The sequence below is a fragment of the Molossus molossus genome, unplaced genomic scaffold (assembly GCF_014108415.1).
Source record: "Molossus molossus isolate mMolMol1 unplaced genomic scaffold, mMolMol1.p scaffold_m16_p_12, whole genome shotgun sequence".
Classification (NCBI taxonomy): Eukaryota; Metazoa; Chordata; class Mammalia; order Chiroptera; family Molossidae; genus Molossus; species Molossus molossus.
In genome coordinates, this window is record NW_023425347.1 from 89,248,301 (window position 1) to 89,275,686 (window position 27,386).

General features: G+C 42.7%; 1 protein-coding gene across 1 annotated transcript in view; it reads left to right on the forward strand.

Moving 5' to 3' along the window:
• Positions 1-4,219: 4,219 nt before the first annotated feature.
• The window catches only part of LUZP1 (leucine zipper protein 1), an 84,594-nt gene continuing 61,427 nt past the window's right edge, over positions 4,220-27,386 (forward strand). Inside the window, exon 1 of the mRNA XM_036257059.1 lies at positions 4,220-4,442. The gene's annotated coding sequence lies outside the window, so the exon portion shown is untranslated. The remainder of the gene's footprint in view (positions 4,443-27,386) is intronic.

Here is a 27,386-nt window from a genome sequence, read left to right on the forward strand (position 1 = left end):
TAAAAAAAAAATATTTAAAAAGCATGTGTTTATTGATTTTAGAGAGAGAGAGGAAAGGAGCAGGAGAGCGAGCGAGCGAGAGAGAAAGAGAGAGAGAGAATGATGTGAGAGAAATATTGATCTGTTGCCTCCTGTATGCACTTTGACCTGGGACTGAACCCACAACCTGGGCATGTACCCTGACCAAGAATTGAACCAGCAACCTTTCCGTGCACGCTCAACCAACTGAGCCACACCAGCCAGGGCTATTTTTATTTAAAAATAAATATTTTAATTTATTGATCTGAGAGAGAGAGAGACATCGATTTGTTATTTCACTTATTTACACATTCATTGGTTTTTCTTGTATGTGCCCTGACTGGGGATCAAACCTACAACCTTTTTTTTTTTTTTTTGGTATGTGCCCCTAGTGGGAACCGAACCTGGGACTCTCTGGTCTGCAGGCCGACGTTCCAACCGCTGAGCCAAACTGGCCAGGGCTAAACCTACAACCTCGATTGTATTGGAATGACGCTCTAACCCTGAGCTACTCAGCCAGGATATGAAGGTTTTGGTTTAGATCCCACTAGATGTGAGACTTTGGACACATTACTTTACCTCCTTGAGCCTTGTTTTTCTAATCTGCAAGACAGGAATATTAACACTCATAACCTATATGGGATAGTAACTATAAAGTATCCAGTATGATGCTTGGTTTATTGTAAAGGATCCATAAGTGTTTGTTGAGTGAATTAATGAAATATAGGTGCTTGTGGGTGGCCTGATGTGAGTGGACTTAAAATCATGCCTTTCTGGGGATAGTAGGAGTAATTTAGGGCAATTTTATCCCTTTCCACTCTTGCTCTCTATGATTCCTGTGAGCCTTAGCACTGGCCTCATCCACAATGTTATACTTTATTGTTTACAAACTAACAAAAGTGAACCAAGTTCTGGCCAGTTTGGCTCAGCGGTTAGAGCGTTGGCCTGTGGAAAAATGAATCTCGGGTTCGATTCCAGTCAGATCGTGCAGGAAGCAACCAGTCAATGTGGCTCTATCACATTGATGTTTCTCTCTGTCTGTCTCTCCCTCCTTCCCACTCTATCTGATGATAAATGGAAATATATCCTCGGGTGAGGAATTAAAAAAAAAAAGAACAAAAGTGAACCAACCCCAGCTTGGTTAGTGTGTGTGTGTGTGTGTGTGTGCATACGTGTATATCTATATCTATCTATTTATATATGTGTGTGTGTATATATATATACACATATATATGTTTGCTACCTTTTTCCTGATGACTAAATAATAGAACCTCCTGGTAAAAAATTTAAATTTAAATTGCAGAAAGATATAACGAGGAAAATAAAAGTGCAAATTTAGGCACAGTAGGCAAAAGATGCTGACATATTGTTAGTCTTTGGGAGATGGGGGAGGGCATAGGACGGGAACAAAAATTTTTGCCCTGGCCGGTTTGGCTCAGCGGTTAGAGCGTCGGCCTGCGGTCCTGAGAGACCCGGGTTCGGTTCCCGCTAAGGGCGCGGACCTCGGCTGCAGTTTGTCCCCGGCCCTGGTCGGTTGTGCGGGTGGCAGCCACTCGATGTGTTCCTTTCACATCGATGTTTCTCTCTCTCTCTGTTCCTCTCTCTCCCTCCCACTCTACCTGAACAAAAAATGGAAAAATGTCCTCGGGTGAGGATAAAGAAAAAAAAAAAAAAAAAAAAAAATTAAAAAAAAAAAAAAATTTTTTTTCCTGCTTATTAGTATCTCCTACTGGCTTTGCCATAGCTCTTGGGAGTTCTGTTAGGAGTCTTGCCTTTGGCTGTAGCATTGAAAGTTCAAGTACAGCTAAGGGCTGGGGAGGGGGTAGAAGGTGAGAATTTCTGGGTAGGGGCTTTCTCCTGAATGCCATGAAGAATGAGATGTAACCTGTGGAACTTCCTATTATTCAGATGCCCGTTGCTGATTTGTCTTGAAGAGTATTTTCTAAAGTTTTTGCTACACACATACGCGCGCGCGCGTGCGTACAAATCAAGAAGTAAATAGTTCTCTGTATTCTCCATATTTTTATGCATATACTAAGCATGTAACCATGAGATCCTACTACACCTACAATTATGCAACTTACTCTTGTCATTTAACAATACCCAGTAGATACATTTTTCTTGCCTGTTCACAAAAATCTACCTTATTCCTTTTACCAACCGAGCTTCTTGAAGTCAGGACTATTAGTTAACCCTACAGCCCAGAGGCCAGCACATGAAAAGCCTTACTGGGAGGACATCTTGAAATAGTAATAGCAGCCACCATATCCTGCCATGAATTGGGTGCCAGACTCTGAACTAAACTCTTTCACATGTTATTTCATTTAATCATCACAGCCACTGTATGAGATGGGTACTATTATTATTCCCATTTTTAAAATGAGAAACCTAGGTGCAGAGGCTTGAAAGTCCAAGGTCACACAGCTGGTAAGTGGTGGAGCTGAGATTTGGATCCTGGTCTGTCCTGTGCCAAAGCTTTGGTGTAAATGAATGAATACGTGGTTGATGGTGTCATCGGTCTCCGGGAGAAAATTCTGTCCTCAGAACCTCCCTTGTGTGTCCTGGGTTCTCTCTTCCAAAGGTTTGCAATGCTTGGAATCAGCGTCAGCACATAGGAAGGACTCAGTAAAGGGCTTTTTTTTGCCTGCAGTAATCCTGTGGCCATGCTTGCTTTTCATGGGAAGTAGCATTTTTGAATTTCCTATTCTAAAAATAAGCCTCAATTTGTTAGGGGCCCTTGAGGACCAGCCCAGGCATTTCAGGACAGCTATTTGCCTGTCCACAGCACAGGAAATTAATCAGAATCCCAAAGCCCTTTCCCTCTTCCCACAGGCCAGCACTCTGGAAACGCCCAGGCCTTGCTGCAGCCCTCCTAGAGGATTGCGGAGATGCTAAGTGCCAAGGGCAGTAACATAAATCCATCACTCTGTAAGGAAAGTGAGAGGAGAAAGACATGAGGGAGAAATGGGTCAGATCTGTTGCAAAGAATGTGCAGAGAGAACTCGGAAGCTGTTCCCACTTTTGAGGGGTGCCAAGTGACAGAGATACCCTGTGGTGTCAGATGTGACTGCAGAATCCCCCTGGGGTCTAGGAACTGGAGTGTTGGTTCCTGTTCCAGTGGCAGTCCTCTGCAGGGCCACTTTCAGTGATCCTCTTGCTCTCATGAGTTCCAAGTCTTCTACTATGTAATGATTGTGCAGATTATCATGAAGGATGGTATGTGGTGTTACAAGCTAGAAATAATATTGATGATAATAATAAGGAAAATAAGAATGACAACTACATGGTTTGTGGAACATGTGTGGGATCCGACTTCAAGGAAGGGAGAAAATGCTAAGAAACAAAAGGGAGGTCAATTTGATATAACTTAAAATGTGTTCTTGACCACATGAGAGTTAAACACAATGCCATGGACATTCCAAGCAGGGAGAGCCAGACTTCTCACTGGGGGAAACTAGGAGTTGTAAGTTGAGATGAGACAGAGAGGGAAGAGCATAGCATGAGCAATGGGGCAGATGTGGGAAAGCAGTGGGTGTGCTAGAGGAAGTTTGGATAAACTTTAGAGTGTGTGTGTGTGTGTGTGTGTGTGTAAAGGTAGTTCAGGGCTTTCGCCTTTATTCCATAGGCAATAAGGAACTTACAAGAGATGTCTCAAGAGACCAGCTATGCTGCTGCAGTCAGAGAGGAAGCAGCCCTCAGCACATCTATGCCCTTGTGAATGCAGCTCTGTGCCAGTATGTGGGAGGACATCTACCAGGAGAGTGTCTCTGGTTTGTTCTGCACCACCCTGGGTGTGGGTCTTGGGGTCCCTTCAAAAGCTTTCCTCCCCACTTCTCTGGGCTCTAGGTACCTTGCACATAGTAGGTCCACGGGAAATTATTATAGAATTATTGGAGGGACTTTTGCGATCATCTGGTTATCGCCCCTTCCCATTTTAAAGAAGTTGAAAGTGAGGGTTGGGAAAGGACTTGTTTAGGATCACACAATGAATTAATAGAGCTGAGGACTGGAACTCAAGCCTTCTGAGTCTAAACTGAGTTCCTTTCCCACATTTGCTGAGTAACAGAAATAGTATTTGCTGAGTGATTACTCCATACCAGGCCCCGGGCTAAGCACCTTTTCATGGATTATCTCACTTAATCCTCACAACCCCCAGAGAGTGCCCCTCTTGTCTCCCATTTTGATTTCCCACCGCGCCCGCAACTCGGCGGAATCCAAGCCTTGGGAAGGGGGAAAATCGACCGTGGGGGCGGGGCGTACAGACCAGCCCCACCCCCCGCCGCAGACCCCGCCTTCCAGGACGCTGACGTCACCCTGTGGGCCAGCCCCTCATTGTCAGTCCCGGGGAGCCCGAGGAGGCGCCGGGCGCCGGGAGCAGGGTGCCGGATCCCTGGGCGGCGGGAGCGTGGGCCGGAGCCGCCGAGGTGAGGGGTCCGCGGTGGGGCGGCGAGAGCGCGGAGCGGGAGGCCGGGCGGGCGGGCGAGGGGAGAGGAGGGCGTCCAGAGTGGGTGGCCTGCCCCGCGGAAGGGTCGGGACACCCGGGGGCGGCGGGGCAGAACCGGCGGGCGCAGCCGGGGGAGGACTGGGGGTGTGTGGACTTGATGGGGGGGGGAGAGTGAGTGGGATTTTGGAGTTAGAGCTCGGGAGGGGAGATCTTTGGGGGCGAGACCTTGAGAATGTTTTTGGAGTTTTTGAAGGGGGAGGGAAGCTTCTAAGAGACTTCTTGGTGGGAACGAGAATCTGAGGAGAAATGTTGAGTCAGGGAGCTGAGGGGATGTCTGGGGGGGCGGAGGAAGAGTTTTAGGGTCGAGTTTGGGAGTCGGGGGAGAGCGCGCGGGGCCGGGTGGGGGCGGGGAGCGGCGCGCCGGAGCGGGGGGCCGGGGCTGCCGGGGAGGGGGCTGCGCGGGGCCCGCGGGCACCCGGGGAGGAAGGAAGTGATCTTACAGGAAGAGCCCGGGAGCTCCGGAGGAGGAGGAGGAGCAGGAGCAGGAGCAGGAGCAGGAGGGAGGTTTGGGAGCGCTCGGGCCGGCGTGCGAGGCCGGCTGCGGGACCCGGCTGCGGGGGCGCGGGCCGGGCGGGGAGGGGTCCCGCCGCAGCTGTCGGCCCGCCTCGCCCGCCCGCGTCCCGGCGAACGCTGGTCTCACAGCCAGACCGCCGGGCCAGGAAGGAATTTAAGGCATTCGCTTTGTTTAAGTTGCCAGTAGACAGTCCTGAGGACTAATTAATGGTGGAATCTGCAGGGGAACGCGGGCGAGCCGGGCCGGGGCCGCCCCCCGCCCGCCGCCGCAGAGCCGCCGCCGCAGCCGCAGCCGCAGCCGCCGCCGCCGCGGTGAACTTTCCGCAGCGCACGCGGCCGGTCTCCCTGGCGCACCCCCGCCCCTGCCCGGCCCGGCAGGAGCCATAGCTTCCCGAAGCGCAGGAATGAAGTGCGGTTTCTGGGGCTGGGAGCCTCGGGCTGCGGAGGCTGCCTGCGGGGAACCCGGCGGCCCGGGGCGGCGGGGCGGGGGGGCTCGGAGCCCGGTTTAGCGCTCTGTGAGGTGCCTGCGGTTTCTGTTAATAACCTTGGAGGAAGGCTCTGGGAGCCAAGAAAGACCATCTTGCTCTGGAGCATCTGTTTCTTCATCGTCAGCCCCTTTCCTAACACTGCAGAGCTTGTTGTGGCTTGTTTCGGAAATGCCTAGACTAGTGCTCACACTTGAGGGTGGGAGAGGGGAGGAGAATAGGTACCCCCAAAACGCTGCAGTGTGCTCTCCACGAAGACACAGACTGCTTGCAGATTTTCCATCGCACCTTCCCTGACACGAATGACCTTGGGAAGAGAATTATGCTTTTGAGCTCCTGGTGCTTTATCTGTCTGTCACGTGTGGAAAAAAGACTCTGGATTCCCCTGCCTTTTGAGGGTATTTTGAGAGGTGGGGTTTGTTCAGGGCTTTTTACGAACTGCCGCAGTTCTGGCTTCAGGAGCTGGACTAGTGTCAGAACGGGGGAATTCAGGTCACCTAGTAAGATTTCACTACCTCACATTAGGGCGGGAGAGAGGGGTATGGATTTTCGGGGGACATTTCCCTTCTGAGAATCTGTACAGTATGTTCCAGATTGCTTTCTGTCACATTGTGTGCGGGATGGTGGCATTCGTGTGGTTAAATTGAATAACCCCCATAGAAAATTCTCTTGTTAGAAATAATTATTTTGCTCAGAATTCCCCTTGGGGCAGATTAAGGTTTTGCTCAATTTACTCCGAAGAATTTTCCAGGTTTCTAAAATTAAATCACTTTTCTAAACATAGTAACTAAAAGTTTGAAAAACTGGAAATAATGGGATGGGAAGGGAGTTGATTAGAATATAAAGAATGCAACAAATACTTGTTCATCGTCCTGTGATTACTAGTGGGGATTGTGGCTTAACCTTGATTATTAATAGGTATTTTCTTACTCTTAATAATTTAAGACCAAGAAAGGGAACTAATATTGTTGAATTGTCTAATCTGTGCCCAGTAATTGTGCTAGGTGATATATAGCTCACATAGTCTTCACAACAAGTAGTTGGCATCTCTGTTTCACAGATGAGCAAACTGTGAGGGTCAGAAGGTGAAGGGACTTTTCCCAAGTTTATATATAAAATTAGTAAGAAGTGGAGCTGGAATTCAAACCTAAGTCTGTTTCTAAGGTCCATGTTATTTCCACTAGGCATACTGCATTGGGAACCAGGAGGATTTTAGACCCTAGACCCAGTAATAGACTTAAGTCAATTAAGTCTATTTCCCAATAATGTTGCCTTCTTTTCTTCCAGCAATGTTGTCGGTATGCTTTTGAGATAGTCTAGTTTTTTTGTTTTATAGAAAGACAAACATACAAGGCTGTGGTAGTGGTATGTTCTTTTTTTTTTTTTAATCCTCACCCAAGGATATTTTTCTTTTTTTTTTTTATCCTCACCCGAGGACATTTTTCCATTTTTTGTTCAGATAGAGTGGGAGGGAGAGAGAGGAACAGAGAGAGAGAGAGAGAGAAACATCGATGTGAAAGGGACACATCGAGTGGTTGCCACCCGCACAACCGACCAGGGCCGGGGACAAACTGCAACCGAGGTACATGCCCTTAGCGGGAACCGAACCCGGGTCTCTCAGGACCGCAGGCCGACGCTCTAACCGCTGAACCAAACTGGCCAGGGCCCAAGGATATTTTTCTATTTATCTTCAGTTAGAGTGGGAGGGAGAGAGAGGGACAGCAAGGGGAAGAGAGAGAGAGAAACATCTACATGAGAGGGACACATTGACTAGTTACCTCCCCCATAACCCCCACCAGGGCCAGGGACAAATCCCAACCAAGGTATGTACCCTTGGCTGGGATTGAACCCGCCACTCATTGGTCCATAGGCTGATACTCTACTGCTGAGCCAAACTGGCCAGGGCCAGTGGTGTATTCTATATGCAGTAGGTGCTTAATAAACTTTCTTTCTAACATTAAAAAATGTTTTTATTGATTTTTTGTTTTGTTTTGTTTTAAAGAGAGGAAAGGAGAGACAGATAGAAACATTGATGTGAGAAACATTGATCAGCTGCCTCCTGCACGCCCCCTTCTGGGGATCCAGCCCAACCCAGGCATATGCCCTGATTGGGAATCAAACTGGGACCTCTCAGTCCATGGGGATGATGCTCAATCCACTGAGCCACATGGCCAGACATAAATTGTTTTCTTTTAGATTACCTGGGTGATCATAGATTGCATTTATGTAATGAAAGATGTTAGCTAACTGTTCTTCCACTGTAGAGATCATCATTGAGGTGACATTCATGATCAAAAATTGAACCGTTTTTCATGTAACATGGCTTTTTGGGACAGTGTCAGCTTATGAGTAAAGCATTACATACAGGTAGGACCTACATAGTCTAGCTGAAAGATTTGGTATAAACTTTAATGCACATAATAGATGCTTAGTAAATATTAGCTGAATGAATGTATACATTCTTTTTTTAAAGTCAGCTTTTTCAAGGTATAATTTACCTACAATAAAGTTTACCAATTTTAAGTGTGTACTTTGTGATGTATACATGACAAATGTATATAGTTGTGTAATCACTATTGCCTTCATTTGTTTAAACTGGTTAGTTTAAACAACCAGTTTAGGCAAATTGGTTAGCAGAGTGATCCCTGGGAATTTTGAAGTTCTTATATTCACATTTAGTACTGTTGCCATCAGAGTGAATACTAGAGCATCAAGGTGCTAAATTTGTAGGATATAGGGAACTCTTAGATATTGAATGGTGAGATGCATGAGGAGAAGAGAAGTAAGATGGGGACACTTGTCAAATTAGGGGAAAGACAAATTGAACCAGGTTTTCATTATTTTTGACACATTGGGGGGGGGGAATTCCCAAATTATTAAAGAATTGAGCTGTTATTTTTATGGTTTTTGTTTGTTTTTTAAATGGTAGCTCCTGAAATACAAAACATCATCCTTGGCTATCCTTAAGAAATGCTTATACTTTATGGTTGTTCAAATACTTCTTAAGGGTGGGGATGCTATAAAATGATTGAAGGTCTTGCCCTTCCACCTATGACAGAATATCCTTAGTTTATCTCTAACTTCTTTTAGCTAATATTCCACAAAGGGAATACATTAGGTAGAAAATGTGTCTTGCTGGGAAGACATAAAACAATTTTTTCCTTCTCATAATTTCTTGTTACTAAACCTGCCCCAATCAGTTTTATTTAAGTTTCGCTTTTTTTTTTTGTTTTTTTTTTCTGTGGTACGTGCCTCTAGTAGGAACCAAACCCTGGACTCTGGCCTGCAGGCCGACGCTCAACTGCTGAGCCAAACTGGCCAGGGCTATTTAAGTTTCTATCTTAGGAAATGCTTGAAACCTATTACTGTGCTTCTAGAAGAAACCTCATTTTTACTTCTTTCCTTTTTGTTTCTCTTTATTTATTCTATTTCTATGTTGACTGTTTTATTTATTTATTAATTTATTTAATCCACACCTGAGCACATTTTTGCATTTATCTTCAGATAGAGCGAGAAGGATGGGGGAAGAGAGATAGAGAAACATTGATGTGAGAGAGATACATCGAGTGGTTGCCATCCACACGACCCCAACCGGGGCTGGAGACAAACTGCAACTGAGGTACATTCCTGTAGTGGGAACCGAACCCGGGACTCTCTGGTCCACAGGCTGATGCTCTAACCGCTGAGCCAAACTGGCCAGGGCTATGTTGACTGTTTTATAATCATCCTCTCCCACCCAGTGAATCCTGAGAATGGAAACTTCTCAACCATCAGCCTTCCATATACTATTAGGAAATAAAAATTAAATTAAAATATCAGTCTACCAACTCAGTGTTTTGGGTTATGATAGGGAGAAAATAACAACTCTATGAGTCATTATCCTCATTTTATTTAGTTTTTTAAATCCTCACGCTTGTCTTCTCCACTGGACTTCACAGGAACAGGGAACTCATCAGTTTTGTTCACCAGTTACCTAACAAAATGACTTACATGTAGTAGGTGTTTAATAAATATTTAATGACCACATGCCCATTTATTTTCAGACAGAGTCGGGGAGAGGGGAGAGAGAGAGAAAGAAACATTGATGTGTCCAATTGGTTGCCTCCCGCACAACTCTGACCAGAGCTGGAACCAAACTGCAACCAGGTTATCCCCCCTTGACTGGAATCAAACCCAAGACTCTTTGGTCTATGAGTGGATGCTCTAACCGCTGAGCCAAACCAGCCAGGGCATAATCCTTATTTTATACATGAGGGTCTGAGCTCAGAGCAGTAATGCCAGAGCTAGTGAGGGGCAGATCATTGATTTGAACCCAGTTATGATTGATACTCAAGTTTGGGATCTTTCTATTTCATTACACTCTCTGGTGTATTGGGGTTGAGGGGAGAGGGAAGGCCAGGGAGGGTGAAGAGAAGTGCTTGAAAATACCTATTAAAATGTAAGCCAAAACATAACAAGTATTGCTAACCTGTTTAGGCATTGCTGTTTTCATCTATTTCTTTCTTAATTTCTGGAGATAGCTTTTTACATACCTCCTTATAAATTCTAAATTCTTTTTTTTTATCCTCACCTGAGGACATTTTTCCATTTTCAGATAGAGTGGGAGGGAGCGAGGAAGACAAAGAAAGAGAAACATCGATGTGAAAGGGACACATCGAATGGCTGCCTCCCGCAAGACCCCAACCAGGGCCAGGGATGAATTGCAACTGAGGTATGTGCCCTTGACCGGAATTGAACTCAAGACTCCTTGGTCCGTGGGCCAACGCTCTAACTGCTGAACCAGACCGGCCAGGGCCCTCCTTATAAATTCTAAAGAATTTATAGCTTATCCTTTATTGCAAAAATCTCTTCCCAGATCCAGCATTTATTCTTTATAAACATCTTTATAAACATGGTACTTTTTATTTACTGGCTAATTTACTCCTTTCCCTATTTTATGAGTATGTGAAAGCAGCAGGTTAATCAATCAATCAGGACCCTACATATTTGTATATGTTTCTCTCTTTGTTTATCTGGATAGAGTAATAGTTTTAAAAATGCATATTATGTTATTAAAAACTTGCATATAATTTAAAAAACTCATTACAGTGTTTCTTTGTTTTTATAAATTATTTCATTATTTTATTTATTTTTTTAATCCTCGCCTGAGGACATGCTTAGAGAGAGGAAAGGAGAGAGAGGGAGACAGAGAGAAAAACATCAATGTGAGAGTGAAACATTGACTGGTTGCCTTCCACATGGGGATCAAACCTGCAACCCAGGTATGTACCCTGACTGGGAATCAAACTGGCAATCCTTTGGAATACTGGATGATGCTCAACCAACTGAGCCGCTCCAGCTGGACTTATTACAATGTTTTATTGATGTATATTGTGTGTGTGTGTCATAAAAATACAATTTGATGACTTTTTCACAAACTGAAAATAGTCATGTAACCAGCATCCAGATCAAGAAACAGCGTAACTAGTACCTAGAAGACCTGATATAGTTTCCTTCCAGTTCCCGAAGCCCTTCTGCACGCCCCTTTCCCCCAGGATGGCTTCTAACCATGTAGATTAGTTGTTTCTGTTTTTGTACTTTTGTAAAAATTGAATCGTACAGCATATATTCTTTTGAGTCTGGCTTCTTTTATTCAACAATATGTTTATGAATATGAAAACACTTTATTTTTTAATCCTCACGTGAGGATATTTTTCCATTGATTTTCAGGTAGAGTCAGAGGGATGGAGGGAGTGAGAGGGGGAAGAGAGAGAGAGAGAGAGAGAGAGAGAGAGACATTGATGTGGGAGAGACACACACATTGACTGGTTGCCTCCCACACGACCCCAACCAGGGCTGGGGATCAAACCACAACTCAGGTATGTGCCCTTGACCAGAATCAAACCCAGGACTCTGGTCTGAGGGTCAACGCTCTAACCACTGAGCCAAACTGGTTAGGTTGGCAAACACTTTAAATGATTTTCTTTGGGCTTAGAATAAAGTCCAAGTTCAAACTCTTTATCTTGGCCTTGTATATAACCTGGCCTCTGCCTTCCTCTCCAATCTCATTGTCCATTATGCTTTAGTCACAGTAGTTTATTTATTTTTAAACTCAGCAAGTCCTTTCATACCTCAGGGCTTTTGTATGGGTGGCTCTCTCTTTCTTGAACACTTTGTTCTGCTCTTTGCCTGGCTGCCTCCTCCAAGCCTCAGCTTATGTATCAGAGATACTTTCCCTAATTGTTCTATTTCGCTAGTCCTTTCCCGTTATTCCCTGTTACTGTTGTCTGTTGCCTCCCTTCTTTTTTTTTTTTTAATCCTTACCCGAGGACATTTTTCCATTTTTTTTATACAGGTAGAGTGGGAGGGAGAGAGAGGAACAGAGAGAGAGAGAGAGAAACATCAATGTGAAAGGAACACATCGAGTGGCTGCCACCCGCACGACTGACCAGAGCCGGGGACAAACTGCAACCGAGGTACATGCCCTTAGCGGGAACCGAACCCGGGTCTCAGGACCGCAGGCCAACGCTTTAACCGCTGACCCAAACCGGCCAGGGCTGTTGCCTCCCTTCTTAACACTTATTACAATTTATAATGATATATCTGCTTACATGATGATTATTTGTCTTCACTGGACTTCACAGGAACAGGGAACTCATTGGTTTTGTTCACCAGTTACCTAACAAAATGACTGACATGTAGTAGGTGTTTAATAAATATTTAATGACCACATGCCCAATTCAGCACCTTTGTTCTCATCTTTTAGTCCTTTTCTTCTCTTATGCTGTTTAACTAGTTAATTTTTTCCATCCTTCAAGGCTCAGCTCAATTACCCCTCTTTGAAGTCTATCCTGAGTTTACTATGGTAAACCTCTGTAAAAAATTATGACATTAGGCCCTGGCCGGTTTTGCTCAGCGGTTAGAGCGTCGGCCTGTGGTCCAGAGAGACCTGGGTTTGGTTCCTGCTGGGGGCGCATACCTCGGTTGTGGTTTGTCCCTGGCCCTGGTTGGTCATACAGGTGGCAGCCACTCGATGTGTCTCTTTCGCATCGATGTTTCTCTCTCTCTCTCTTCCTCTCTCTCCCTCCCACTCTGTCTGAACAAAAGATGGAAAAATGTCCTCGGGTGAGGATTAAAAAAAAAATTGTGATATTAGTTTGGTTGGTCGACCAATGCACCAAGAGGTTGCCGGTTTGATTCCTGGTCAGGCCACATGCCCAGGTTGTGAGCCCAATCCCCAGTAGGGGACATCCAGGAGGCGGCCATTCGATGTTCTCTCTCAACAATGTTTCTCTCTCCCTCTCCCTTCCTCTCAAATCAATAAAGAAGAAATTTAAAAATGGTGACATTAATTGCTGGTACCCCTTGTGTTCTTGGTGAGTCATACTAGTATGAGTCTTATCTACCTAGTTGGATCAAAAGCATCTTTCTCAAAAATCTTGCAGCTTGTAATGCCAGTACCCCTCATACTCTTAGTTAACTTGACTAGCTTGTATCTTTACCTAATTTGATCAGAAGCCTCTTGATCAAAAGCTAATTTTGTCTTAGCCTGTACTTCCCTCAGTTCCTTTCACTGAGCTTTGCACATAGTCGTCTCTCAGTAAAGTTTTTTTTTTTGTTTTTTTTTTAAATCCTCACCCGAGGATATTTTTCCATTTATCTTCAGATAGAGTGGGAGGGAGGGAGGAAGGTAGAAACATCGATGTGAGAGACACATTGATTGGTTGCCTTTCTCACAACCCAACTAGGGCCAGGGATTGAATCGCAACTAAGGTACTTACCCTTGACCAGAATCGAACCCAAGACTCTTTGGTCCATGGCCAGTGCTCTAACTGCTGAGCCAAACTCGCCAGGGCCCAGTAGAGTTTTGGATGATTGACCATAATGATGCTTATGTATAGGTAGCAGTTTTAATTTCTCAGGCTTATTAACATGGATTCTTTTTTTTTTTTTTTATCCTCGCCTAAGAACATTTTTGCATTTATCTTTAGATAGAGCAGGAGAGAGAGAGAGAGAGAGAGAGAGAGAGATGGGAGAGAGACACATTGACTGACTGCCATCCACACGACCCCAACTGTGGCCAGGGACAAACTGCAACCAAGGTACATGTGCTTAGCGGGAACCAAACCTGGGACTCTCTGGTCTGCAGGCTGATGCTTTAACTGCTGAGCCAAACCGGTCAGGGCAACATGGATTCATTTTACTAGAATTCTGCTTAGTGTTTTCTCTAGTCCAAAGACTGGGAGTGTCCTTCTGCTTCAGGTGATTTAACAGCTATTTGGTTGTGAAGGTACAGGAATTCAGTCCTGGTGCCATAAAACAGATATTCCTTTGGAATCTGTCATTGACAAAGAAGTACTAACTATGCATAGTTTCTTCTTGGGAAGAAGCTTAGTGCTTCTCACGCTCTGAGATTGGAGTTATTAACTGAAATGAGATACTAGGTAGTAATGTCATTTGAATTATTTTTTTGAATAACATTTTTAAAAAGTTTTTTCTTAAAAATTTTTTTTTCTTTATTGATTTGAGACAGAGAGGAAGGGAGAGGGAGAGAGAGATAGAAACATCGATGAGAGAGAACCTTGATTGGCCGCCTCCTGCATGACCCCCACTGGGGATCGGGCCCACAACTTGGGCATGTGCCCTGACGGGGAATCGAACCAGTGACATCTTGGAGCATGGGTCAACACTCAGCGCTGAGTCACACCGGCCAGGCTGAATAACATTTTATTTTGATGTCAACAATGAAAAATTTAAGCAATTAAACCTGTTTAAAGTCACCTTCTCTGACTTGCCAGTAAGCTCTCTCAGTAGTTATTCTTACTCTTTTATTAAAGGCAGAAGAATGTATGTACTAATTTTGTATGTACTTAAGCGAATTTAAATGCAAATTTAAATTAGTAATAACTAGAATGGTTTAACTTAGTAACATGTTGCACAATTAAGTGATAAATACAAATAGTTTTTACGAAGTGCCTACTATGTATTTTAAAGTAGTGATCATTTTGGCTTTTCTGAGAGAACTATATCAGAAGATTGTGGGGTAATTTAGTAACTTGTTTTTTAAATGGAAACATTGTGGCAGAGGTACTTAGGAAGTTTCTGAGAGACACTGGAGTCATTTTGTTAACTTTCATAATCTTACTATTATCTTTTTCTTTAACAACCTAGAAATATTGTATGAAATCAGCCTATTTACTTTTTAACTTATGTGTAGAATCAGAAATTTCTTTTGAAATGTGAAGGGACAAATAATAAACTGTGGGGAATTCATTATAAAAAGTAATTTTCAGAATGGATTACAAAGTTAGTACATATTTAATTCAGTCTCCTACACTTTATACATTCACAGTAAAATTGTTCATAGTTTTTGTTTTTAGGCATTAAGAGATCTTGTAGTACATTTCTGAATCACAAATTTTATTCAAGTAAAGCTTTATTAAATGTGGTTTATTGTATTCTGATTCTTTAACAATTGGTTACTCATTTATGTTTTATTCTCATTCTTTGACCATTTTGGCTAAATAGCACTTTACCTTATAAGGGTATTTAAAACTCTGCAGTTCCAGTTAGCCTCAGAAAGCCCCAATTTCTCCAGATAGTGGCTGTGAGGATTAAATGATTAATGTACAAAAGCACTGTGTTCATAATGTTGGTACATAGTAAATATTAGTTAGTACTTAAAGAAAACTTTTTTGAGAGTCTGTTTATTTAATTTTTAAAATTTATTTTAAAGAGAGAAAGTAGGGGGAGAGAGAGATAGAAAGAGAGAAAGAAAGAGAAAGAGAAACATCTCTCAGTTGCCTCCCGTACATGCCCCAATCGGGGGATTATACCCAAACTCACCACCTTTTGGTGTATGGGACCACACCCCAACCAACTGAACCACAAGGCCAGGGCGAGAGTATGTTTATTAAAGTTGGTGCAGTGAAACAAGGAAGGGCTTAGGATAGAAGAAGCAGCAGAAGACAGCATAGACAGAGCTGCTTTGGCTCTCTAGAAACATGGGAAAGAAGTGAACCAAGGTGGGGCTGCTGTCAGCTCACTGGAGAGTCGGGAAAGGAGCCTTGGGAGCAGGTTTTAGTGATCATCAGCCTGGTGACCTGCTGCTGCCCATTGCATCCCTTGTTGCAAGCCTCCTGGGACCCTTTAGAGTTTAGGAGATGCATGCCTGTGGGGGAAGAAGATGGGAAAGGGAAAGGTGCTGGTGGCTCATTATTTCAGTTTTACCCTTGCGTTATTTACTCAAAGAACCGAAGAAAAACTTTCTTATTATTTTTATTTATTTATTTTTTAAATCCTCACCTGAGGATATTTTTCCATTTATCTTCAGATAGAGTGGGAGGGAGGAAGGAGAGGGAGAGAAACACTGATGTGAGAGAGACACATCGATTGTTTGCCTCCCACACAACCCCAACCAGGGCTGGGACTGAACTGCAACCAAGGTACATGTCCTTGACCAGAATCGAACCTGCAACTCCTTGGTCCGTGGGCCGATGCTCTAATTGCTTAGCAAAATGGCCAGGGCATCTTATTACTTTTTTTTTTTTTAATCCTCACCCGAGGACATTTTTTTCTATTTTTTGTTCAGATAGAGTGGGAGGGAGGGAGAGAGAGAGAAACATCGATGTGAAAGGGACACATCGAGTGGTTCCCACCCGCACGACCCAACCAGGGCTGGGGACAAACTGCAACCGAGGTACGTGCCCCTAGTGGGAACCGAACCCGGGTCTCTGCACCACAGGTGGATGCTCTAACCACTGAGCAAAACCGGCCAGGGCTACTTTTAAAAATTAATATTTAGTCTTTACCTGGCCAGTTTGGCTCAGTGGATTGAGTGTCATTTCATGGACTGAGAGGTCCCAGTTCAGGGCACATGCCCAGGTTGTGGGCCTGGTTCCCGGTGAGGGGCATGCAGGAGGCCACCAGTCGATGTTCTCTCTCATGGATGTTTCTATCTCTCTCTCCCTCTCCCTTCCTCTCTCTCTAAATCAATAAAGAAAAAATATTAAAAACAAAGAAACAAAAAACATAAACAAAGGGCATCTCAGATGAAAGGAGTTTTTTATATTGAATAATTTAGCCTCATGAAAAATATTTACTTTAGTATTCTTTGGTGAAAATGCCATTGAGCAGTGGTACAGTGGTGACTTCTTAAGGAGGTCTGTCGTTATGCTATTAATTTATGTCAAAATGACAGGTTATTGTTTACATAGGTTAGTCTGGGCTGAAGTTTGGTCTGTGAAGGCTTCATAGAGGCAGTTTGGACCAGAGTTTTGCAATAAGAGGGATGGATAGGACTTAAATAGACAGAAAGGAAGAGGGTGGTTTTCCAGGCCAGGGCAAAAGGAAAAGCAAAGATAATGAGATTGGAGTAAACTTGTATTATTGATTGGACTTGAGAATACTTGTCTGATCTAATAATAGAGTTTAGCATATGAACTAGAAAGAGATATTATTAGTAAGGTATAATGCTCAGTCAGATTATGAATAGTCTTGAAAGTTATATTGAGGCATTTGGACTTGATCTTGCCAACATTTGGGAACCATTGAAGGTTTATAAGTTGGGGAATGACTAGTAAACTTGAAATTATAGACTGATTTATCAGAGGGTTTATATAGATTATTGGAAAGGAGGCCAGTTAAAGAATTTTGTGGAAATTTAGGTGTGAACACTATCAGGACCTGAATTTAGGGACTAAAAAAATGGACCTGAATTTAGGGACTAAGAAAATGAATATATTGGAGAGATATTTTGAAGAAGGAAGGAAGAGATAGGTTTAATGATGACATGGAGAAAGGAAGTAAAGGTAACTCAAAGATTAGGAGATTGGGAACATTTGTGATTAGTTAACTGAAGTTGGGAAAGGGGACAAGACAGCCTTTTGCCTCAAATTTTCTGCTAACTGCTTTACATCTGTGTGTTTTTACAATTCTATTTGAGATATGTTGAGAGTCTTTAAAATTGCTCTGGGATTGAATTGGAAGTTAAAGGGGTTCTTTTATTTTGGAAGTACTCATTTGGGGAAAAAAATAGTACATTTCAAACCACTAAACATTGAGTAAGTTCTTAGTTATGGAGATTGAAACCCTAATAAATAGTATCATCATTAGATGATTATCTAATTATCTACGTGCAGAGGAATTTTTGGAATGCATTTGTTACTTTAGAAATTTTTTGTTTAATTTGTCCTGTGTGTGCGGGGGTGGGAAAAAGTGGGAGGGAGAAGCTTAAAAGACCAAGTATGTTCGCTGCTCCTAGTTCTAGTCAGTGACATTCACTTATCTTTTGGGTAATGTCCCTCATATACTTTGGTAGAATTCTCAGCAAATCCTTATTAAAAACAAAGGTTCAATTCAGAAAACAAACAAAAAACTATTGAGACAGTTCAACAAATTGCTAGTCTTGGCAAATAAAATTAAAGGAAGTTTTCAGGATCCAACTTCTGGGATTTGAAGATCATACCACTTGAAAATGTAGTTAGATCTGTAAATTTAGTTTCATGATGCCTAGCACCTTTTTGGTATGTGCCCCTTCATTCCTTCCATCATCTGCAGTCATTAAATTCTTTAGTTTACTCTTCATGTTTGCCGTTGAAAATTGCTTCTAAGTTCTATCTACTGCTGTCATCTCCGTAGTAATATAGCTCAGCCCCACCCTTGTCTGCCTCATTCTGATGTTCCTTTACCAGCTGCTTCTACTGAGTCTGGTAGAACCTGTGTGCAAATGTGAGCAAAGTCTTAGGTTCTTAATCTTGTCTCTCAACATTTCCTCTCTCTCCTACCTAACCCATAGTTGAAAACAAGGCCCTGGTGGGGTAGCTAAATTGGTTAGAGCATTGTCCTGATACACAAAGGTTTTGGGTTCCATCCTAGCAGGGCACTTACAAGAGACAACCAATGAATGCATAAATAAGTCAAACGACAAATCTGTGTTTCTCTTTCTCTCTCCCCCACCTCTAAAATAAATTTAAAAAAAAGTAAACAAGACCAGTTTTCTAATGAATATTATTATTCTGTTTTTGCTGGTTGAATACTCTGACTTTTTAGATAGCAATGTATTTCTGGTCCTTCACTGTGGCTTTCAAATCATTGTTTTGCCATTTTTGCATGACTTCTCATTTTTCAAAGTCCCTCCCATTTGCTGTCTCCATTTTCATTTCTTTTGTCCAGTGGATCACTTTTCTTTTTTGTCCCATTCCGTAGTATCCACTTTGTCTAGTACTTCATTTTTTTCAATTACTGTCTTTCTGCCATGCATCTTTACTTCACTCTTCATTGAGTCCTTTCTTTCAGATTATAAATATACTGAGGTCTTTTCTACCCTAAAACAAATAAATAAAACCCCCTTGCCTTTCTATCTCTGAATTATTGCCATCTTTTTTATTTTACTCTCATTTTTAAGAAGTGCATTCTGTATGTACTTTTTAAAAAAATACTTTTTTTTTAAATTGATTTTTTAGAGAGAGAGGATGGGAGAGGGAGAGAGAGAGAAATATAGATGAGAGAGAACGTAGATCGACTGCCTCCTGCATGCCCCCCACTGGGGATTGGGCCCATAACCTGGGCATGTGCCCTGACTGGGAACCAAACCAGTGACCTCTTGATGCATGGGTTGATGATCAACCAGTGAACCACACCAGCTGGCTGTATGCATTTTTTTCTTCTTTTCTCACTCATTCCTTAACACCTTGCCCTTGTTTCTGTCCTTAATATTTTACTGAAATGACCTTTCAGAAGACCCAGTACCCATGCATTTCCATATCCTTTTATTCGTTAATCTCTCTACAATCTTTTTCTAAAAAATTTTTTATAAAGTTTTTTTTTTTCTTTATTGATTTTAGAGAGAAAGGGAGTGAGAGGGAGAGAGAGATAGAAACATTGATGAGAGAGAACATCGATTGGCCGCCTCCTGCATGCCTCCCACTGGGGATTTGGCCCACAACCTGGGCATGTGTTTTGACCGGGAATTGAACTGGTGACCTCTTGGTGCATGGGTCGATGCTCAACCACTGAGCCACACCGGCCAGACTCTCTACAATCTTTAGACTATTGATCATTTTCTTCATTGAGCACTCTGTTCTTTGACTTGGAATTAAAAATAGTGTTTAGTCCCATCTAGCCTAGTAAGGCTATTTTGTCTGGAACTTGGCTGATTGTTGGACTCTGATGTTCATCTTGTGGCCTGTACTGACTAGCAGAGAAGGGGTGGAGCAAGTTGGCACTGTGCATCTTATAGTGCTCTGTATACCATGTGGACTTTTAAGTAAATAATTGATTTGACTTGCCAGTCTTCCTGTTCTTTCTCTTTCTCCTGATCCTGCTGTGGCTTGTGTGTAAGATGGTATCTGCCTCATAGTGTTCTGAAAAATAAATGAGTTCATGCAAAGGGCTTAGAATGACACAAAGTGAACATACAATAAATGTTAGCTATTGTTATTATGTTTTTAAGTTTTTCAAGGACTTTATTATTATTATTTTTAATTCTCACCCGAGGACATTTTTCCATATTTTATTCAGATAGAGTGGGAGGGAGAGAGAGGAAGAGAGAGAGAGAGAAACATTGATGTGAAAGGGACACATCGAGTGGCTGCCACCCGCACGACCGAACCAGGGCCAGGGACAAACTGCAACTGAAATACATGCCCTTAGTGGGAACCGAACCCGGGTCTCTCTGGACCTCAGGCTAACACTCTAACCACTGAGCAAAACTCGCCAGGGCTTAAGTTCTTTAAATAACATTTCCTTCAAATAACATATTCCTATGAGAGAGGTAGAGTCTAGAGTCTTGCATATTTAGTCCCATTTTACAGATGAGAAATTCATGAAGGAACTTGTCTAAAGACACCAGAACAGAATTTAATCGAATAAAATTTAAAAGGTTATTTAACCCTAGTCTGAAAGAAAAAAAATGGTTGTGATGAGTGTCATAATAGTCACTTCTCTTGTGTAAGTAGGACAAATCTGTGGTGTTTGGAATGAGAAGGAAGACTGTTCCTAGCTACTCCCAGCTACTCAGTTCTTTTGGTCCTTGATTCTCTACCTGCTATTAGATGGGAGGTGGGCAGGATGTTCCTGCATCATTCCTAAGCCATCTAGCAAGCTGAGAGAAACAGTATTTGAAGGGTATAGGATTTGCTGGGAACTGAGAAAACAGCTTACCTTTTCTGTGTAGAAAAAAAGGTAAAATGAGTGGGAGAATTGAGCTACCTGTATGAGCTGTTGCTATCATGTGCGTTGTTTCATGGATTTAACTCTTAAACTACTTCAACTGAATTCCACTTTTTTGTCCTGTGTCAGTTACTTGCAGTTGTTTAGACATTTTTAGGGTCTAAGTACTTCTAGTTTTTTATTATTTTTTTAATGGCCTGAAATGGCTTGATGGTGCTCAGCTGTCAGCACCTGATTTTGCTGCAGTGTGTACTGCATGATCTCTGCATTACTGTAACCAGAACTTGGTTAGACTTGCCCTTTCTATTTCTTTGATGAAAAGATTTCTTTGCATCTCTCCCTTAGGCTAGTCTGCTGTAGCATTGGAGGCTCTTCTACCCCTTGGAAAAACCTGAAGAGAAAAGAATTTTTGAGCAGTTAGTTACCTTGTGTTGGGGTTTCTCTTGGCCAGAATTTCTCCAGCTGTTAGCCTTCTCTTAGGTCTGGTACATAGAAACTATGTCTTCAGCAAATGTGTATTGTACCTGTCCATGTAAGAGACTACCTCTACTAGTCAGTAGAAATGCAGAGTATAAAAATGGAAGCATATTGAATTAGACTGAATAATGATTAATGGTAGATGAAGCAATATATCGAGTGAAAGAAATCTAGGATCAGATAGACCTGTATTCAATTCCCAGTTCTTCTGTTTATGACCAGTATGACCCACTGGCAAATTGCTTAACCTCCCTGAATCACAGTTGTTTTTTTTTTTTATCCTCACCCGAGGACATTTTTCCATTTTTTGTTCAGATAGAGTGGGAGGGAGAGAGAGGAACAGAGAGAGAGAGAGAAACATCGATATGAAAGGAACACATCGAGTGGCTGCCACCTGCACAACCGACCAGGGCCAGGGACAAACTGCAACCGAGGTACGCGCCCTTAGCGGGAACCGAACCCGGGTCTCTCAGGACCACAGGCCGACGCTCTAACCGCTGAGCCAAACCAGCCAGGGCTGAATCACAGTTTTCTTACATACAAGTAGATGTACTCATACCCAGTTCTTAGGGTTTTTGTTTTTTTTTTGGTTAATCCTCACTGAGGATATTTTTCCATTGATTTTTAGATAGAGTGGAAGGGAGGGAGCAGGATACATCGATGAAGAGAGACACATCGATCGGTTGCCTCCCACATGACCACATCCAGGGCCAGGAATGGAACCCACAACCCTTTGGTCCATGAGCTGATGCTCTAACCCCTGAGCCAGGGCTTCTTAGGGTTGTATTAAGGATCAATTGAGTTTATTTTTATTTATTTATTTTTAATCCTTACCCAAGGACATTTTTCCACTTTTTGTTCAGCTAGAGTGGGAGGGGGAGACAGGAAGAGAGAGAGAGAGAGAGAGAGAGAGAGAGAGAAACATCGATGTGAAAGGGACACATCGAGTGGCTGCCACCCTCATGACCCAACCAGGGCTGGGGACAAACTGCAACCAAGGTACATGCCCTTAGCGGGAACCGAACCCTGGTCTCTCCAGACCGCAGGTCAGTGCTCCAACCGCTGAGCCAAACTGGCCAGGGTGATCAATTGAGTTTAAATTTCTGACACTGAACAGAATGCATAGATATAATGCTGTGAACTGTTACCTTTCTGAAATTGACTTCCTCATTAAAATTGGGTATTAGTATTTAGCTCAGGTGTGTTGTAAAAATTAAATGAGGATAGGTAGGTACGTAAGTAGATAGATAGAAATGTAGGTAGGTAGATAGCCTGGCATGTAGATTTTATATGTACAAAAAACAGCTGAAGCAAATGAAATGTTATAGGCAGTATTTCTTTGAAAGAAGCAAATTAAAATGCTACCCAAGTCATACCAAATTCATTAGTGCTATTTCAGTAGTCTATTTGGGTGACTCTTGCTGTGCTGAGCTGAATATGTGCATTTCCAATTGTATTTTGCCCATGATTCATTATTTCCTCAGTTTATCTCATAGTCCAATTTGTTCTTTTTTCCTTCTTTTATGTTATTTTTTTTTAATTTACTTTTTTTAAATTCTCACCTGAGGACATTTTTTGCATTTATCTTGAGGGAGAGAGGGAGAGAGAAACATTGATGTGAGGGAGAGAGACATCGAATGGTTGCCACCCACACAACCCCAACCAGGGCCGGGACAAATGCAACCGAAGTATGTGCCCTTAGCAGTGGTTCTCAACCTTCCTAATGCCGCAACCCTTTAATACAGTTCCTCATGTTGTGGTGACCCCCAACCATAAAATTTTTGTTGCTACTTCATAACTGTAATTTTGCTACTGTTATGTCTTAGATGACCCCTGTGAAAGGGTTGTTCGACCCTCAAAGGGGTTGCAACCCACAGGTTGAGAACCAGTAAGGCTTAGCAGGAACTGAACCTAGCCTCTCTGGTCCATGGGCCCAAGCTCTAACCGCTGAGCCAAACCTGCCATGGCCCAGTTTATTTGCTTTTATTCTTATGTTTTTCAGATAGAGTAGGAAGGAGGGAGGGAGAGAGATTGAAACATCGATGTGAGAGAGAAACATTGATTGGTTGCCTTCTGTACAACCTGACCAGGGCTGGTGATGAACCACAACCAAAGTATGTGCCCTTGATTGGAATTGAAACCCCGACTCTTTGGTCCACGGGCTGACGCTCTAACCGCTGATCCAAACTGGCCAGGGCATAGTCTGTTCTTTTTATAATATATTTTTTATTGATTTTTTTTTTAGAGAGAGAGGAAAGGAAAGAGAGCTAGAAACATTGATATGAGAGAGAAACATCAATCAGCTGCCTTCTGCACACCCCCTACTGGGGATTGAGTCCAAGACCCGGGCATGTGCCCTGATCAGGGATAACTGGGCCTCTTAGTCCATGGGACGACATTCAATGCACTGAGCTAGTCATAAGAATAAACCTGGATTTTTATTAAAGAAATTTTTTTTTGGTACGTACCCCTAGCGGGAACCGAACCTGGGACTCTCTGGTCCGCAGGCCAATGCTCCAACCACTGAGTCAAACCGGCCAGGGCTGTTAAAGAATTTATACCTAAAAGAGACCTTTAAAGATTTTTTTAATTCAGTGTCCTCTATTACAAATGATAAATTAGAGGCACAAAAAAGTTAGGTTCATTGTTTTAACATCCTATTTGCTGGGTGTTTACTATGTTCCTGACTCAGGCTGTATAAGTAGTTAGTGGCAGAATTGAGATGAGAAGTTAGGTTTCCCGGACTCTCAGTTCATTATTTACAGTATACCACTTTGCCATTGATTACTAAATTAGAATCTGGTTAAGACTTAGTATCAGGAATTTATCAGTGTTTCAGTTTTCAGCTAAGAGTTATAAAAATTTGCCTTCAGCTGTGGCCGATTTGGCTCAGCAGTTAAAGCATTTGCCTTAGTAACAAAGAGTCAGGGGTTTGATTCCTGGTCAAGGGCACATACCTGGGTTGCAGGTTCAGTCCCCGGCTTTCCACTCAACTCCACCTGGTTGGAGTTGATTGGAAAGCAACCAATCGATGCATGTCTCTCACTTCAATGTTTCTCTCTCTTTTCTCTCTCACTCCTTTCCACTCTATCTAAAAATCAATGGAAGAATATCCTCGGGTGAGGATTAACAAAAAAGAAAAACGAAATTTGCCCTCAAGTTCTGATCCCTAATTTTGTGGCATCAAGTAGAACTGATGTATACTTGTTAGGTATTTTATGTATAAATGATGCATAGTTTTAATTTTTTAATCATTCTTCTTTCAAGGACCAATTTTTTTGCCTTTGAGAGTTATATGTGGCTCTAAGGTCTTGAATTGACTACCTGTGATTTATTATAGCAATTTCAATCCAACACCCTTGGTGTTAACACTACCCAACCCAGGTTCTCCCTGGTCACATGGACTCCCAATGAAAATGATTTATATTGGCACTGTGCCTATTTCTAACCACCTGTTCTATTAATGTGGTTTTTCGACATCTTCAGTGGAATATGCAACTACATTGGAATCACAAATACAACTCTCTTGAAAATCTCAAAAATTTTTACCTAAACACCTACCCCATAAATAGGTACTAGTATAGGCTGATGAAATGATATGAATAGGAGTGTAGCATATTCCCGAGGAGTCCACAGTTCTTTTTTTTTTTTTATACTCACCTGAGGACACCCTTCCATTTTTTGTTCAGACAGAGTGGGAGAGGGAGAGAGTAAGAGAGAGAGAGAGAGAGAAAGAAACATCGACATGAAAGGGACACATCGAGTAGCTGTCACCTGCACAACCAACCAGGACCGGGGACAAACTGCATCCGAGGCACGCACCCTTAGCGGGAACCGAACCTGGGTCTCGCTGGACTGCAGGCCGACGCTCTAACCACTGAGCCAAACTGGCCAGGGCAAGTCCACAGTTCATTATATGCAGTTTCAAAAACCAAAAAGTACTTAAAAATGAAAAACGTAACTCACTTTGTGGCAAAACCTGACCTGAACTAAAGTGAGGCTATTTATAATCTTTATTTATCCTACTTAGTATGGTTATTTATATATTTAACTGTAAAAAGTTAATGTATTTGCCTACTGGAAGATGTCTTAGTCCGTATCATATTATCTTTCTAAAATCTAAAAAATTCTGAATTTCCAAATTCCCAAATCAAGGTAGAGGAATCAAACCGGTGCCTCTTGGTGCATGGGTCGATACTCAACTGCTGAACCACACCAGTTGGGCCATTGGTTGACTCTTGTATGTGTCCTGACCAGCTATCGAACCTGCAGCCTTGGTGAACCTGCAGCCTTGGTGGGTCGGATGACGCTCTAACCAACTGAGCTCCACCTGGCCAGGACCCCCTTCAATTCTATATTTTTTTGAAAATTTCTAAACCTACTAAATAGTTCAGTGAATAGTGTTATGAACAGTCATATACTTTTTACCTATATTATTGGTTTTCAGAGGGTTTATTCACAGATTTTGGGGGTCCCCAAGGCCCTTTAAGGGGATCTGTAGCCCGGCCAGCATGGCTCAGTGATTGAGCATTGACCCATGCACCAAGAGGTCACTGGTTCGATTCCCGGGCAGGGCACATGACCAGGTAGTGGGCCAAATCCCCAGTGAGGCATGTGCAGGAGGTGGCCAATCGATATTTCTCTCTCATTGATGTTTCTATCTCTCTCTCCCTCTCCCTTCCTCTCTCTCTAAAATTAATAAAGATAAAAAAAGGGGGGAGGATCTGTAAAATCAAATCTACTAAGACCTCATTTACCTCTTTCACAGTAGTGACATTTGTACTGTTGATGCAAAAGTAAGCAAGGGTGGATAAAGCTGCTGATGCTTTAGCACAAATCAAGGTAGAGATATCAAATTACATTAGTAATAATTAAGTTTGTGATACACTTTCAGTAAAATCAAATTCGCCAGTTTCACTTTCACTTTTACTTAAGATATGTTCTTCATGGGCCCTGGCCAGGTGGCTCAGTTGATTGGAGTGTCCTCCCATACACTGAAAGGTTGTAGGTTTGATTCCCAGTCTGCGCAGGTAAAGGAGGCGACTAATTGATATTTCCCTCTCACATCGATCTTTCTCTCCTTCTAAAATCAGTACAATGATATCTTTGGGTGAGGATTTAAAAAAAAAAAAATCCTTGATAAAGCAGGAATAAGTCTCAATTTTATTAAATCTTGACCCTTGAGCACACATCGTTTTAATAGTCTGTGTGGCTCTGGCCAGGTGGTTCAGTTAGTTGGAGCATCGCCCTCTGCACCAAAAGGTCGTGGGTGTATTCCGAGTTGAGGCACATGCCCAGGTTGTGCGGTTTGATCCCCAGTTGGACGTGTAGGGGGTGCAAATGTTTCTTTCTCTCCTTCCCTTGCCCTTCCTCTCTCTAAAATCAATGAAAAGACGTGTGTGTGTGTGTGTGTGTGTGTGTATCTATTTATCTATCTCTAAATATATATTTTTTAGTCCTCATCCGAGGATATTTTTCTGTTTATCTCAGATAGAGCTGGGGGGGGGGGGGGAGAGAAACATCAACCTGGGAGAGACACATCGACTGGTTGCCTCCCACACAACCCTGACCAGGGCCAGGGCCGAACCACAACTGATGTACATGCCCTTGATAGGCATTGAACCCATGGCTCTTTGGTCCGCAGGCCGACACTCTAACTGCTGAGCCAAACCAGCCAAGGCTGTTTTACATTTTTTTTAAAAAATCCTCTTCTGAGGACATTTTTCCTTTTTTTGTTTAGATAGAGTGGGAGGGAGAGAGAGGAAGAAAAAGAGAGAAACATCGACGTGAAAGGGACACATTGAGTGGCTGCCATCCGCACGACCAACCAGGGCCGGGGACAAATTGCAACCGAGGTACGCGCCCTTAGCAGGAACCGAACCCGGGTCTCACCAAACCCGGGTCTCTCTGAACCGCAGGCCGACGCTCTAACCGCTGAGCCAAAATGGCCAGGGCTACATTTTTATACTGAAAATATTAGATAAATATAACCCATATAAACAAATTTAGAATTACCTTTGGGGTAATTTTAAAGATTAAGTGTGAAGTAGTTCTGAGATAAAAAATTTGAGAACCACTGACCCAGATTCACAATTGTTAATATTTTGTCATATTTGCTTTATCTAATTTTTTTCTGAAACATTTGAAAGCAAGTTGTATACATCATGACCTGTAGCCCTTAAATACTTCTGTATTCAACATCAATACAATAATATTTAATATTCATATTCAGTAACCCA